Genomic DNA, 14,989 nt, shown 5'->3' on the forward strand with positions numbered 1-14,989 from the left:
AGTATATTCTAGTTTTTCAATATCTTTATTAAAATGGATCACTCATATCTGAATACAATATTATAGGTATATTCTGTCTAGAGCAAAGTCAATCAGTATTATAGACTTCTTTGTTGTGGACACAACATCCCTATCATTCAACCTATATTTGCAATATCTATTTTTGTTGGATTTTATGTCACAATGTTGCAGTCCTCCAAAAACATCCCAAAACACTTGAAAACATTTTGCAATACTATTATCTAGTCATGCCTCCCCCAACCTTTCCTTCTTTAGTTGTTTTTTTTTTTTTGATCCCTTGGAGCCTTTCATATTTGTTTCTCTCAAATTTCATCCTATTAGATTTGGCCCATTATCCTAACATGTCAAGATATTTTTGGATCAAGAGATTGTCATAAAGTGAGTTAGCTATCCCTATCACTGTATCACCTGAAAATTTGGTAAACATACATTGTCTGCTTACATCCAAGATATTTATTATAATGTTGAGTAATACAGGGACAAATGTCTGGAACTGTCCACTAGACACTTTCCTTGAGGGTGATATTAATCACTTCTCTTTAGGTTATTCAATCAGTCCAAAATCTGTCTTGTTATAGCAATGCTTCCCCTTGACAGGTGAGATTTTTCATTATCATTCATCCATTCATCCCCAATCTCAGCATAAAATGAGTATGGTTATAGATTAAACGGTTCACTGACCACTGCATATCAACAAGACCTGTCAACTATGGTTGCTATTTCTTCATCTTGTCCACAAGGCTAATATAGGAACTTTTTGCCAAATGAGTAGTTGGATTCGAGGCATATTATATCTATAGCATTCTTCTGATCATCTTGTCTAGTAACTCTATGTAAAAAGGAAATAAAGCCTGTATTATACTATTTATTCCTAGGACCCAAAGAATTTATAGGTCAAAGTTATTTAAGAAGTCACCTAGTGAAGCTCCTTCATTTTATAGATGAGTAAACTGAAGCCCGGGGATGAGAAATGACTTGCCCAGTGTTACACAAATAGTAAGAGACAAAACTGCATGTGAATCTAAGTCTTCTGGGGTACAAATCCAGAGCTCCTTCTCTTAGTGAGACTTGATCTTTTTATCTTCCCTTCTCTCTTTCTATACTATCTATTTAATAATGTAGTCCCAAATTATTTATTAGAAAGTAAAGTGATGCTCTTTGGTCTAAGACTGCGCCCCCTTCTTTTTTAATTAGAACATTTGCTATCTTCACCAATTTGTAACAGTGGCTTGAGGAGCCATAATTATGGATTCTTTCAGTATCTAAGATTTAGCTAGCTATCTGCTGACTTGAACTAATTAACAGTAACTCAATTCTATCTCACCTTCTCAATAGTTATCTTTGGTTTCACCTTACTGTTAGCCATTTAAACATTTTTCTTTTTTATTAAGAACTTAGACCTAAAGCTTTGCTTTCCAAAGTTTCCAAATATCTCCAACTCTTCTTGCAACTCATACTAAATGATCTGTAGTCCTTTCACCACCCTGAACTCCCTCTTCTGAATATATTCCAGTTTTTAAACATCTTTATTAAAATGGAGCACTCAGATCTGAATATAGTATTATAGGTGTATTCTGTCCAGAGCAAAGTCAATCGGTGTTATGGATTTCTTTGTTGTGGACACAATATCCCTATCATTCAACCTATATTTGCAATATCTATTTCTGTTGGATTCTGTGTCATAATGTTGCAGTCCTAATGTGCTAATAAGGGATCTGAAGTCTTTTAGAGGTTTTTCTGTTTCCTTTCCGTTATGGGGTGACTGTGTGAATTGTTTTCCTGGTTCTGCTTACTTCGTGCTACATCCGTTCAGGTAAATCTTCCTCTTTGAATCAATTTTATTTTTTCACTTCTTAGTCTGCCATAATAATCCGTTATTTTTATATATTATGGTTTGTTCAACCACTCCCAAATTAATGGGTATCTACTTTGTTTTCAATTCTTTACTATCACAAAACTGCTGCTATGATTATTTTCACATATATGGATACTTTTTCTATTTCTGAAGTAGCTAGCAGTGACATCACTGTGTTGAAGATTACCTATTAGTCATTTTCATTCAATTTTATTTAGTCTAAAAATCATTTTCCTTGTTAGAAAAAATGATCTACCCCTTCATGTACTTTAGCAGTTATATCTTTTTGATCTACCTCTTTCGCCCAAAGGATTATTAAAAATGATTCTTTTCCTATCTTAGCTTTTATGGCTGGCTTCATTTGCTTTTGAACCTATTACTTTTAAGACAATTCTTGTAGAATTATGTTCACACTACTCCTTTGTATTCATCTTCAGTTCCCTGCCCTATATTCCTGATATATATGTACATATACATGTAAATATATGTGCTTATACACGTATCTATGTCTTAGTTGTTTGATGAATTCACTGTGCATCTATGTCAGTTTCTTTAGCCAACCTTCCATTTTCTTCCACATCAGGATTATTTTTCCTTGATTTTCATTGTTACCTTCTTGAGAATTGCCTATTGCTCTTAGGCAGAGCTTCCCTATAGAATTTTCAGCTACAGAATCTTACTTAGGCTTTCTCTGAAGTCTTACAAATCTGCTCTTTCAAAATCTACTTTGGATATTAGTCTGTGCTTACATTTCCTCTCCTTATCATAAATTCTAAAAATGGAATGAATTACTTCCTCTTAAGAATCTCAGTATAAATTCAATAATCAATTCCTTCTTGTTGATTAGAATCAATAGAGAATGGTAGCAAACTTTTTGGACAATAAAACTGAGTACTGAACTGCAGGTGATGACCAGTGAGAACTTAGTATTCAAGTAGGCAAATTATTTGCCAAAGGTCACACAGGTAATAAATAGCAAAGGCAGGATTTAAACCCAAGGTCCATCAAATTCAGATCCAGTATTTTCTTTTTTTAAAAAAAAATTATTATGATTACTTTATAACATATAACTAACTTAGTCTGTTTTTACTGTTTCTAATTAAGGATGCAAAATTCATAGTATGAAACAAAAAATATCTATTTTGTGCATTCATTAATACTAAGATAATTGTCTTAATCAATACAAACATTTATTTTTTTAGGGCAATATTCTTTCAAATAATCTTTTCGAAATTAGTACATTGAAGTTGTTTTCTTCATCTCTTAGAGCAGTTGCTTTTAAATGTTGTTCACTGGAATTCAGCTGCTACATTTAAATACTTTGTTTTACCATAAGGAAAACAAGTGTGGGTACATATAACTGCCCATTTATTGTGAAATTATTTTTATATATTCTTTTGTGATTTTTCATGATACTTCTCTCAAGATAACAGTAATGCATTCACCCTATAAAATTGCCTTTGGAGTTCTAAGGACTTAATAAATTATTATATTATCAGATTTAATGATTTCAGTTAAAAAGCAATTTTACAGTAGGATTGCTATTCTGGTGCTGTGATCACTGAATGAAGAGCACTGATAGTAAGTTACCATTCTTCCATTTGTTATGACATAGCATAAAACCTCTGTATTCTAGTTTAGAAAAATATCCTTTAAAATATTTCCAATCTTAAGTAGAAGAATTAAGATGAAAATAAAGCTTAGGGAAAAATAAGTCTGTATTGTTTTACATGCAAATTTGCAAACAAATGCTTCTCAGATTTTTACTTAATTCACAGATGCACAGAGAAGACTATAACAATTGCACTTATTGTGTACAGAACTCCATTATGCACACCATTTCCTTAAGTGTCTATTACTATGTAAATAAAGTCTTTTGTTTAATTTGCTCTGAGTAAAGAAAAGATGTAGTTATTTATTCTTTTATTTTTATTAATAATTTATAAAATTTTAGTTTATATATTCACATATATATTATATATTATTTTATGTATCTCCAAGCCATATTACTTGGAGATGGAACTCAAGGAACACTGTCCCACCCCTACCACCTCCCACTGTTTGGATGGATCCCTGCAGTGAATTTATGGGCAAATATGATGAAAATTACACAAGATAAAAAGGCCTATATCATACATATATCAATAGAGGTTCATTGATCATCATCACCATCATTGAGGTCATTGATGTATTTGAGTATTAAAGTTTTGGTGTGTTTATACCACAAATCAATCAGATTATATAAGTGGCCAGTCCCTGAGATCCCTGGTTTGGGCCAGTTTTGGGGGGATACTAGTAGAGGATAACATCATTGATTTATCAAGCTACTACTTCCTTGGCTGCTGGAAGGCTCCTGAAAGATGCAGTATGTTATGACCATGGATCTTGTAGGGTTCTATGAGACTGAGTGTTGTGTGACTGGACTAGCACAATAGGAGGAAATCTTTGCATTAGATTTGCCAAACGCATGTCTCTTATATGAAGGAATGAAAAGAACTGATTTGGTCATTGCAATGTGTATCTTATGACCTAGAGTGAAGATGAAGTGTCTTGATACCAGCTTATGTAAATAACAAAGCTATGAATGCTTTTCTTTCAACATGAACTGTCTCAGAAAGATTCTGAGGATCACTAGGCAAGATAAGGTACTAGACACTGAAGTCCATGCTAGAGCTGAACTGCCAACCATTCAAACTATGCTTCAGAGAGTGCAACTCCAATAGACTGGCCATGTTGTTCAAATGCATAATATACACTTGCCAAAAAGACTATTTTATGGAGAATTCGCATGGGGCAGGTGATCACATGATGGTCAGAAGAAGTAATACAAAGACACTCTCAAGGTCTCTCTCAAGAATTTTGGATTTGACTGTGCAACATGGGAGACACTGGCACAGGACCACTCAGCATGCCATGCCCACATTAGAAAGGGTGCTGTGCTCTATGAGCAAAGCAGAAATGAGATGCCGCAAAGTAAATGTAGAATGCGCAAATCTGGAGTATCCACCCCAAATGTTCACGTGAACTATCTGTGCCCAACCTGTGGTAGAGAATTCTGAGCTCATATTGTTCTGATCAGCCACAGTCAGACACACTGAAACTGCACTTTATCATAGTGATGTCATTTTGGTCCTGTTCAAAAATGAAGGACAACAACCAAAAACATGCATATTCCTGTTTTAGTTTATACCTACCTTTGCTATGAAGAACTCTTTGAATATTCATCTCTCATCCCCTTCTGAGGCTGGAAAAAGGTGCAAAACACTTTTTAACATCCTTGAATTGAATTAAAATATGGATCCGAAAGTAAAAATAGGGGGAGGCCTTGAGATATTGGTAATACTTCTCCCTCATATAGTTCAGGGCACATTTAGAAGAAATAAACATTCTTATATATGTTCAATTAAATCATTTTCTTATAACTAAAACCCCACAATGTGCTCAAACATATGGAGCATCTGGAGTATAAACTATTATGTTTCATTGCCTTTCTCACTCACACCTCAACTTTTGGGTTTGCTGAACAGGTACATATCCCCCTGCCCCCAAACCTGTAAAGGAAATGTGGGGAGCATTTGGGGATATGCTAAAGAAATGATGTTATTAGAAGGGTCAATAGGCAATTTTGCCAAATGTTGAGACCCTATGGTACTTGAAAATGGTTCTTAGTTTCAAATGAACAGAAAAATTTGGAGTTGTTTTTCAGCCAATTTTTTTTCAATGAAACATTATTCATGCATGAAATTGTATAGAAGAGTTTCAGAGATGCAGTAGAAGAACACAGCTTTTGCTAGTCTGGCACTTTAAAATAGTCTGGAAAGTTGGAAATGGTGGTAGATCAGCTTATTGTTGAGTAATTAAACTTTATGTAGGAATGTAAAACAACCTGTGACCTGGGAGCAGTCCTATAGGAAATGTTCTTTTTTTAAATCATCTGAACTAGGGTTTTTTGACACAAAACATGTTAAATTAATCTGTATGAATTTATAAGGGAATAGAGATTTCTTAACAAAAATAAATGGTAAAACTAAGTGTAACAAACCCATTGAATTACATATATATATATATATATATATATATATATATATACATAATTAGTATCCAACAATCCGTTTCTTTATTACAAATTCTCTTGTATCAATATAAACATTGATGTGTATTTAATATCCTTTTAAAATTACTCTTCAAGATAATAAAAAAGTAAAAGGATCACATGTACAAAAATATTTATAGCAGCTCTCTTTTTGTGGTGGCCAAGAATTGGAATTGAGGGTATGCGCATCAATTGGGGAATGACTAAACAAATTGTGGTATATGAATGTAGTGGAATATTATTATTCCATAAGAAATGGTAAGCAGATGGACTTCAGAAAAACTTTGAAAGACTTGCATAAACTGATGCTGAGTGAAGTGACCAGAACTGGAAGAGCACTATACAGTTATGCACTGACCAACTTTGTTAGACTTAGCTCTTCTGAGCAAGGCAATGATCTAAGACAATTCCAAAAGACTTACGATGGAAAATGCCATCCACATCCAGAGAAAGAACAATCGAGTATGAATGCAGATTGAAGGATGCTATTTTCTCCTTCCTTTGTTGTTTTTTTTTTGTGTTTATTCTCATTTTTCCCATTTTGTTCTGATTCTTATTTTACAACTTGACTAATGTGGCAATATGTTTAATATAATCATACTTATATAGCCTACATCAGATTGCATGCCATCTTAGGGAAGAGGGAGGGAAGAGAGGGGGGAAATTTTAAACTCACAATCTTACAAAAGTGAATGTTGAAAACTAAAAATAAATAAATAAAAATAAAGTTACTCTTCAATTTTTATCACTTAATATATTAACCCAAGAAAAATGAACACAAACACCTTCTCTACAGAATTATATAAACCTTTCCTAATTTTGGTTGGTAATAATCCATTTGTGATAAGAAAATTAAATGTTCGGAGTTTATAATAACCCCATATATTCATTTCACTTCAGTTGAATTATTTTTATACCAATTTTATTACTGTAGGGAATCCTCAGTAAGGAAATTCCTTCTACTGATGTAGATCACAATTCATCTATCATTAGCTTGTCTCATGTTATTGCTTTGGGCATTGAGAAATTAAGTGAGTTCTTGGAGTCTGAAAGCTAATATTCATCAGAGATATAGCTTGAACCCTAGTAATCCTGACTACAAGTCTGGCCTCTATTCACTATGCCATAGGCTATCAAAATTAAACATTGCTGGTATTTAATTATCTTGCCATAATCAAATTAAAGAATTAATCTCGGTGTTGAAAGCTATCATACCTTTTCTTTGATTTCTATCTCTAACATCCTCATGTTCTGTTTGGACACCTTTTGTTTAGTCCTATTATAATGATACATCAAAGTATCAAATGGCTTCAACAAGACATATGTGAGGTTATGTATAGTTGTATTTTCTACATAGCAGTGATTTCTCTGACATCTCTAGATAGATATCTTCAAACTGATTTTTCAGCACAATATGTGACTTTTTTTTTTTTTGCTTATTTTTAGAGATGGCTGATCAGCCAGTATATATCATAAAAGTGTCTTGTAAACCACTTCTTATCTTTTTTGGTATATAAAACTAAGAAACAGCTTCATTTTTAATATTTCTCTAGTGTCTGTTTCTAACTTACAGGGCAACAATCACAATAGGATTTTATTGTGCATATTTGCAGTTACTCCCCTTACATAGTGAGGAGCATAACACAGACTTCACATTTGTATAGAATAAAGAGTACAACTAGTCTGATGCTGTGGATTAGAACTCATACTGACAGAAGAGGCTATCTTTTCCCAGTACTGCTTGAGATTGAGTAGTTAATTCTTCATTCTAGTCAAGAAACCGAGATCTTATAATTTTTTTTTTGTCCTTGCCTCTAGCCTAAGTCATTTCTTAACCACCCCAAGAAAGGAAAATAAGCTACAGAATACAAATGGGATTTCTCTTATATCAACTAAGATTAGAGCACTGGCTGGCTTACTTACTTGTAGAGCAAGGGGAAAATGGATATATTCTTTAAAAAGCAAAAAGGACAAGGAGAAAATAAGAGAAAAGAAAAAGAGAAATCTAAAAAAAGAAAGCCAGTGGAGCTGGCAGGATAGTAGAAATGACCCACCTCTATCATAACTGGTACACTTCATCTAATGACATTCTGAACGTTTCCTTAATGACTGCAGCTCCATATCACTGCCTGCGTCTAAATTTTAGATTGTGCCTTTAGCTACAAGACAAGAATGCCTGGTCTCTGGCATATATGTCAGGTACCTTCACAATTTCAATATTATAGCCAGTAGCTTGATTATTCATATATAAAAGGCAATCATTCAGTTCTCTGATCCCTACTGTAACCTTAACCATTTTACTTATTTCACAATCTTTTTCTTTGTTCCTTTGAGTCCAGGTGAGGTCTTCTAACCAGATGATGATGTGTTTTCAGCCTAACTGATCTCTTCCTACAGGTATGTGAAGGAAAAAGAAACAGTTTGGTAATAAGTATTCTGATCTGTAGATCTTCCACAAGGCCTAGCCTGGGGCAAGGAGTCTTGTAAAATTGACTATAAAGAAAAATCTGTGATTTCTGTAGATCCTTGAATGTTGTAGCATACTAACTCTTGCTGATCTGTGCATTTCAAATTCATGCTGTGAATTTTGTATGTACTAAAATTCATTTCATTTATTTTTAATGATATTAATATTTTTAAGTTGTAATGAAATAGTGCTTACATTTTCCAGGGATATTTTCATTTTCAAAATAGTATATTAGGTGGAATTTGAAAAGATAAAGTACAAATGTTTGAAAATGAGCATTTGAATGGCTTAGCTTTTTTTTTCATTGTGTCTGGACTCTTGGCAACAGAAATTACTCATTTCTTCTCTGTGGATAATGTAGAAAGCTTTTCAACAACAGCACCCATGAAAAGCTTTGACATTTTGGATACATACTCTGGTGTTAAGGAGGAAAGCTGCACTTTAGATGGTGGGATGCTTGGGATGTTACGCGGATTTGGGCTCTTCCATTGTTATCTGTGAAATTTGGCTTCACTGTTGCTCCTTTCTAAAACATTTAGTTTAGCAAGTATCAAGGCCAGATAATAAAGGAAAGTGGAACACTGGCTTTACTTCAGTTTGAGTATTTATCTATCAAAATTATGCCACCAGGGGCTGCCATAGCTATTATATTTATAAAAATCCATAAAGGTTATCTCTTGGTTTACAGGGCACAAGGACATTCTCTGGTTATTTTATGCCACTGGGCAACCCAAGATGAGGGAGTAAAATATCCATTAACCAATATTATGCTTTTGATAAAGAAGATTTTATTTTTTCAACAGACTACTCAGCAGACTTCAACCATAGCAGAGATATCAAAATGTCATGCTTGGCAGAAAAACTGGAATTTTCTTTGGGATTGGTAGGATGGTTCCATGAGTTGGCTGGGCAGTGAAGTATGGTGAAAGACTGTTTTCAGTGCATTCAGGAAACACTTCAGGGACCTGGAAGCCTACCTAGCAATTTCAAATCTTGGAGTCAGACTTATTAAAATAAAAGCAGGAATGGTTGAATGTGATGCTTTTTGGGTACACTTGCTGAGATATTAATATTCACAGTTAATCTACCAGAGTCTTTGTGGTCAAGAACAGCAAATGAATACCTACATCTGCAAGTGAGATTTTCAATGGAAAGGCTATAGATTTTTCAAAGTAGAGGAACTGTGAGGTAGTATAGTAGAATGAAAGGAGCATGGGTTTTGACATTAGGCAAGTTGTTTCAACATTCAGCAGAAGGCTTAAGCTTACTCAGCTGTAAAATAAGAGGGTTGAAATAAATGGCCCCTGAGGTATCTTCCAGTTCTTGCTCTAGGATCCTATGATCTGTAAGCCCATGAATTTTTGCTACATACAATGCCAATTGTCAACTGAGAGTCTGATGTGTTTGTCCTTCATTTTCAAAGAGGACCGTGATATCAGGGAGATGATAGGACTTGCACCTGACTTTGATTTGAGTGTGGGAAGACTGTGCAAGGTCATCAGACTCACTTTGTCCTCCATAGCCATCTGGGTCCAGTGGCCAGATATTCATCATGACTTTTGGAGATGACCCAGAATACAATGGGAGGCCCTAGAGACTCTGGCCCTTTTAGGGTAAAGTCTCCACAGATTCTTAATTTGAGTGAGATAATGTCCATTCAGTGACTAGGTCTCTTTAAAAAATAAGTCAAGGGATGGCCCCTTTAATTAAAAAAAATCAAACTGGGAGGGGAAGACCCTGAGAGACTACTTGAAAATTTAACGAGATAAATAGATATAGAGTGTAAATAGACAACTCATTCCGTAGATAATTTTCACATGGGTAATCATTTATTTGCTATCTGCTTAAAAAAGAATCAGTTTGTATTTTGTATTTATTAGTTTACTTGGTACATACCATTTCCATAATCTCCTGGTTCTTTTCTTAAAGAGAGTATTCAGGACACATAGGCATGAGGCTTTTTCTGTTTCTTAATCTTGAACTATATTTTCCAACATGTATTTTGTTGCTCTGTACTAAGCCAACCTTTGTGTTTAATCTATCATGCTGGATTAACTTTTTGGTGAGGTGGGGGAGTTTTAGAGAAGTTTTAGTGGAATTTTTTGTCACCTTTGGATGTATGATAAAGACAATTTGATTTGACTCTTTATATGGCTCTTTGAAGATAACTTATGAAACATTAGTATGAGTGTTTGAAGTACTTCTGGTGTAAGGGCTTCCTGAACCCTTTTCAGGTCTCTTTATCCACCTTTGGTGTCTACCTGGTTCTCAACCCTCACCTGTGGCTCCAAAAAGCTGTAGAATGCTCAATGGCTACAACCAGATGAACTGTCTTAACAGATGAGCTAAACCAGGTTTAGAGTAACCAAAGGGACTCAAATCTTTTGGCGAGTTCGGGGGATTTTTACCTGAGGCACTTGAAGACTTCCCTTTGTAGGATGGGCAAATGAGAACAATCTGTTCCAATGGGCATGGAAGTGGCTGAAGGACATGCTGTGAAGCACTTAGAGCTTGCTCAGACATTTAAGACTCCAAGATCATCTAGCGCATCCTGGGTCATCCCCAGTTATGTTGACTTTTGTCCTGTCACTAGACTTTGATGGCTCTGGAAGAGAGAATGAGGCTGATGACTTTGTGTAACTCTGCCTCAGAAAAGCCAATTTACACACAAGTGATGGCATCACCCTATGATGTCACTGGTCCTCTGAAAATGAAGGACAAACCATTTATATCGTATGATTTAATTTCTAATGAAAAAGTCTGTTTATATCACTACGCAACAAAATGAAATAAGGAAAAAAGACAAGTGAAGAAATAACCAAAGGCCATGAGCAAAGGATTTGAGATATCAAATGCTAATTCATAACAACCAAATCATAATCATTTAAAAATGACAGTGTCCCTTGAAAAATACCTATAGAACTTTGGACCTGGAGTAGTTATGATACTTGGCTTATTTTTCATAGTTTTTGCTAACTGTTTTGCAAATATTTGTTATCGTCAATATAGTAATGTAATTTTAAAAATCTATGCATTGGTTTCCTTTTTAAATTACAGAATCCTCATGAAAAAGGATTGCATTTTCCTAGTTCTTTTCAAGTTCCCCAAATACCTTTGTCAATACTTTCGTACCTCCCCTGGCACTCAAATTAGACCCTCTAAAGTGAAATAAAGACAATTGAGTAAAAGAAATTTAATGAATATTCCTTTTTGTTAGATTTTCAAAAGGAATTACATGTTGTAGTGAGCTTCAGATCTGTCACTTGTCAATATTTATATGCAGGTTGCAGAATTAGTGTTATTCCTTTTGAAGTAACAGCTGTAGCTGTAGCTGGTAATTTTGGAAACTTGGGCAAGTTTTGCAAAAGCTCCCCTCTCCCTCCTCCCAGCAAAGAGCATAAAATATGCATTAAAATAGATTGAAAAGGACAAATCCTTTTGGGGCAGTGTCAGTGGGTGGAACAGGAACCCTGGGACATGAGGAAGATGCTACTGGAAAAAAGCACATCTCAGAAATTTGGGATGTAGGTTTTCTAAGAAATTCTCATGCTATAGTGAGCTACCGATGTGTTAGTTATAGGTACCAGGAATCTATGTAGGAGAGGTCAGTAGGGGTACATTTTAGTCATGACTGCTAGAGCGTGGAAATAGCTTTTAGCTAATTACCATGGTAGCTTAGGTGCTAAACTAAACTGTTTCTATGTAGTTGAAAGAGTATAAGCATTGCCAGCATGTTCTAAATATTTACAGAGGCTCTTTCTCTGGTGGGCAAGAACTGGAAATTGAGGAGATGTCCATCAATTGGGGAATGGCTGGACAAGTTGTGGTATATGAATGCGATAGAATATTATTGTGCTATAAGAAATGATGAATAAACTTCAGAAAAATATGGAAGGACTTATATGAGCTGATGCTGAGTGAAATGAGCAGAACCAGGAGAACATCATACACAGTAAGAACCACAGTATGTGAGGACTGTTTCTGATAGACTTAGCCCTTCATAGCAATGCAAAGAACTAAAACATTCCCAAAGGACTCAAGTCAAAATACCATCCGCATGCAGAGAAAGAACTATGGAATCAGAACACAGAATGAAACAGGGCATTTTCTCTTTTGCTATGTTTTGGTTTGGTTTTTCTCATGGTTTCTCCCATTTCTTCTAATTCTTCTATGCAATATGACTAATGTGAAAATGTGTTTAATAGGAATGTAAGTGTAGAACCCATATAAGATTGCATGACCTCTTGGGGAGTAAGAGGGAAGGGAGGGAGAGAAATTGTAAAACTTTTGGAAGTGATTGTTGAAAACTGAAAACAAATTAATTAAATTAAAAAAAAGACATCACCCTGTAATGTCATTCATCCTCTTCAAAAGAAACGATGAAGCCCTTTTTCAATATTGTTGTGAGACTCAAAATAGTATTTGTAAAGTGCATTGCAAAACCTAAAGCCCTTTATAAATTATAATTTTATTATTTTCCCCTGGGAGTATCCATGCAATGAAATAAAATTGCATTTTGACTAATATTTATATGCAACTTCCAAGATGAATACAGAAGCCTTAATGATTGTACCTAAGTGCATCTTTATCTTTTTTCTTTTGTGGGGTGGAACTCAAAGCAATTAAATGAACATTGGCAACTTTATTTAGAACCTTGGCAATGTAGAAGAATTGGTATGATCCGTGATATTCAACTCACTCAATACACTGTATACCGCTTTCTTTTATCTGGAAATCTTCTGGAGCTCTCTTTGCAAAAGCAGAGCAACAAATCATTTATTGAGTTGCTGTAATGATAATTTTATCCTTCACAAGGTGGAGGGATCATAGAGAACAGAAGAGGTATAGTAGTACTAGAGAAAGGTGTTTTTAAAAAAGGGGAAGAGAATGGAATCTCTTGTAGATCAGAGAGCTTGACCTCAATTCCTGGCAAAATTTTGTCGTGTTTTTAAAGACGTGGTTGGTGAATAGCTAGAAAAGGTGTCAATAATCAAAAGAACCAATGTACTTATTAAAAATGGCACATGTGAGATTACAAACTATTCTTTTTTTTTTAATTGAAAGGACTACTCAACTGGTTTATCTGGGAAATTCTTCAGACAGAGTTTACCTAGATTTTAATAAAGTATTCAATAGAAAGTATTCAATTCAAAATATTCAGTATTCAGTGTGGGAGAGACAATAGTACAATTAAAAAAGTAACCAAATTAGATTAAATTAGATCAAATTAATAACTTTTATCAGTACATTTATTTCTTTTTTCCCAACCCACTCCTTATTTTTCCTTAATCTTCCTTTTAATTTTTAAATTAAATTTTATATATAGTTCCAAATTCTCACCTTTTTCTATCTTCTTCCTCTTTCATTGAGAAGACAGGAGAAATAGAAACCTTTACAAATATGCATATTCATGCAAAACACATTTCCATTTCCATTTCTGAATGTTTCTCCTCCCCTATCTGTAATAAGGAAACAAACAATAAAATCCAGTTCATCAAAGCAAAACACATTTGACCATATCTGACAGTTTTGTACCTATCTATAGTTCCCAGTCTCTACAACGAAGAGAGGGAGATTCATTTTCTCACATCTCTCAGGCCAAGTGTGGTTAACAGAGTTAATCAACTTTATTTTGTTGTGGTTGTTGTTCTTTTCTATGTATATTGTTGTCATTGTGTATGTTGTTTTCCTACTTTTACTTACTTTATTCTGCCTCAGTGGAGATGCAGCCTGGCAACCACTCCTACAAGTGCTGTGGTTAACCTCCATTGAAGACCCAGAAAAGAAGGCTTTTGTCACCAAATTCCTTGACACTTTTAGATGATTTAACATAAGAAACTGATATTATTTTATCAGTGTAAATGACACGAAAGAAGAGACATTACCATCTGTTAAAGTGCTGCACTCTTAGGAATATGGGACCTTTCCATCTCACTTGAAGCTAAAATCTTCCATATGTGTTATATTTCTCATTAGAATGTGATCTCCACAAGAACAAGGGCTGTATTTTTCTATTTTTATTCTCAGTGCTTACACTGTGCTTTGACATAGCAAGAGTTTAATAAATCTTTATTTATCCATTCACTCATTCATCTATTCATATAGCTTCCCATGGTGCTCTGGATTCTTCATATTTGTTGCTTTTATGGTGCAGCAATGTTCTGTGACATTTATGTATCACAATTTGACTAGCATTCTTCAATTGATGGGGAAACTTCTTTTGCAACAGTACAATTTGATGAACTGAAAAGTGTTTGAATAGCTCAACATTTCATGCCATCCATTGTTCCATAAAGACTTGGAATGAGGACTTCAGTGGAGTGTTCAAGGGATTTATTATTTGTTGGTTATTCCAGTGTTGGTTAATATTGTCATCAATGATCCGAATAATGACATACGTGACATTCTTGGAATTCCTTCCACAATGTTGGAAGGAATGCCTAATACCTTGATAACAAATTTTGAATGCAAAAAATTTTGGCAGGTTTAGAACATCATTTTAACTCTGATAAATTGAAATTTAAAAGAGATAGATATGCAGTTTTACAGTAAC

The sequence above is a fragment of the Notamacropus eugenii genome, chromosome 6 (assembly GCF_028372415.1).
Source record: "Notamacropus eugenii isolate mMacEug1 chromosome 6, mMacEug1.pri_v2, whole genome shotgun sequence".
Lineage (NCBI taxonomy): Eukaryota > Metazoa > Chordata > Mammalia > Diprotodontia > Macropodidae > Notamacropus > Notamacropus eugenii.